The 2,527-nt window shown below is 42.8% G+C and overlaps 1 pseudogene; it reads right to left on the bottom strand.

Annotated features, from left to right (window-relative positions):
• Positions 1-753: 753 nt before the first annotated feature.
• Positions 754-1,751, bottom strand: LOC116572745 (annotated as a pseudogene).
• Between the last annotated feature and the right edge of the window lie 776 nt (positions 1,752-2,527).

Here is a 2,527-nt window from a genome sequence, read left to right as displayed (position 1 = left end):
CCCAGGTCAGCTTCTCTCCCTGGAGCTGACCTCTGAAGGGGGAATGCTATACTTCCAGGTGCAGCATCCCTTCCTAATTATGTGATCTGGACCCTTATTTTCTTCCTGTGTTGTTGGATACACCTTGAACAGTACTACATAGGATTCCAGATATTTCTCAGCAGTTTTTGAAAACAGTAGACATACATACAACCCAGAGCTGGGTTGAAAATACTTGCATTGGTAGAGTTGAGTGAACAGTGGAATACGATGGGTAACCGATGGGCATTTGTTTATTTCATTTCAGGTCTGAGCTCAGGTTTTTGCCAACTTTATTTCAATGTAGTTTGTGTAGTCATTTCCCAGAAATTATATGACCTTCTAGGATCTTTTTAGATTTTTTTTACACTTTATTATAAGGGGGGGGCGTATTTAAAAAAAAAAAAGAAGAAAAGAGAGAGAAAGAAACCACATTGAATTCTACCTTTCTTTTTTAAAAAATATTTTTTATGTATTCATTTGAGAGAGAGAGCATACCTGAGCACGAGCACAGGCACAAGCAGGGGAGAGGGGGTGGGGACAGAGGGAGAGGGAGATGCAAACTGTCCACTGAACAAGGAGCCCAATGAGAGACTTGATCCCAAGACCCAGGGATCATGACCCGAGCTGAAGGCTGAAGGCAGATGCTTAACCAACTGAGCCACCCAGGCACCCCTAATTCTACCTTTCTAAAATAAGTATTTCCTTCCAGTTTGCACCTAATGTATTTCTTTTTTTTTTTTTTCTTTTAAAGGTCAGAAAACCTTTTTTTTTTTTCCCCCTAAAGCTCTGCCATAGATTTTTAGCACTTACTGATGGTCACTGGCTCTATGAGGTCCCCATAGCCGGCAAACAGAGTCTGGCTATCAGCAGACCAGGCCAGAGAGGTACACTGGGGTGTTTCTGCCTTGCTGCTGATACTGATAACTTCCTGCTTCAGTTCGTCTACAGTGATCTTGCCTTCTGAGTCCCAGATCTTGATGCTGGGGCCCGTGGCCACATACAGCCCATGTCTGTTAGGACTGAAGCCCAGGACACTGACGATATCCCCACCATCTGGAGTATAAAGATGCTTGCCTTTGCTGAGGTCCCACAGCATGGTCTGGCCCCCTGTGCCTCCAGAAGCAGAGGGATCCATCCGGAGACACAGTCACAATGTCCAGGTACCCTGTGCGGCTGAAGTGGTTAGTCTTCAGCTTGTAGTTTGCCTCGTTCCATATATTGACCAACTTGTCCCAGCCGTAGCAGGCAGTGATAGGGTCGCTGCTACTGGATGAGAAGCAGACACAAGTCACCCACTCCGAATGGCTCGCATCCTGGACGGTACATTTGCATACACCCAGAATATTCTACTGCTCGATGGTTTTGTCTACGGAGCCAGAGACAATTTGCAGTGTTATCAGAGGTTAAGGCCCCACTAAGCACATCCTTGGTATGGCCTACGAATCTGTGTGTGGTGGTACCCATTGTAGATCCCAAAGTTGAAGGGTTCCACCACAAGAATCTGAGAGGGCAAACTGGCCATCCAAGGAGATGACCCTGGGAAGCCCACCATGGATGCCCTAGTTAGTCTCCTCCCTGGTGAGCTTCTACATGATGATGGTCTTCTCTTGAGAGGCAGATGGTATCATGTCCAGGAACTGGGGAGGGACGAGAATCTGCGTCAACCAGCCATTGTGGCCCTTGAGGGTACCACAAAGTGTCCTCTGCTCAGTCATGGCAGTGGTGACATCAGGTGTCCCCGTGGCAATAAGGATGGAGCTGGAAGGCTCAGAGAGACTAGCACCGAAGCCACTCCAGCCACAGCCCTAGTGAGGAATAAAGAGCTGCATTGGATGTATCTCTATTTTTTCCACATGTGGAATCCCAGTGATTTAACTGTCTGCTTTGTCACTTATATTAAAAAATAAAAGCTTTTCTCCATGCCTGGTCTTCATAAATGTAATTTAATAGCTATATAAGTAATACAATGGAACTGTAAATAGAAATATAATTTTAATTCTATCTATTCCTTCCAATAGGTATATAATTTACATGATATTCATAATTCATCTTATCAAGTTGCCAGACATTTTAATTTTTCCCAATGGAAAGTGGGGTTATTGGGTCAAAAATCTATGAACAGCTCTTGCTGTGTATTATATAAAATCCATTCTCAAAAGAATTATTCCAAGTCAGTCTACCAGCTAAGTGTGGGTGCATGTGTATGGACATTTCACTTAACATGCAGGAGATCCTGTCTTTGGTACTATTATCTTATTTCTCTTTTTCTTATATAATAGGTGTTACATGTTACCTTAGGATATCATATAAGTTAAAATCTGAATTTCAGAAGGAATAAGTAAGACTTAAGAAAGGAGAGAAAAATGAAAGCTTCCAAGTGTGTAATTTTTCTGTTTCTAAATCTTTTGAAAGTTAGCACTATTAATGTATACTATTTATAGTTCTTTCCCTGGTTTTAGACACTGTAACTTACAGAGAAGAATGTAATCTTGCATGGACATGCTAT

The sequence above is a fragment of the Mustela erminea genome, chromosome 14 (genome assembly GCF_009829155.1).
Source record: "Mustela erminea isolate mMusErm1 chromosome 14, mMusErm1.Pri, whole genome shotgun sequence".
Lineage (NCBI taxonomy): Eukaryota > Metazoa > Chordata > Mammalia > Carnivora > Mustelidae > Mustela > Mustela erminea.
The sequence above is the reverse complement of the archived record's forward strand: the minus strand, read 5'-3'. Positions and strand labels throughout refer to the sequence as shown.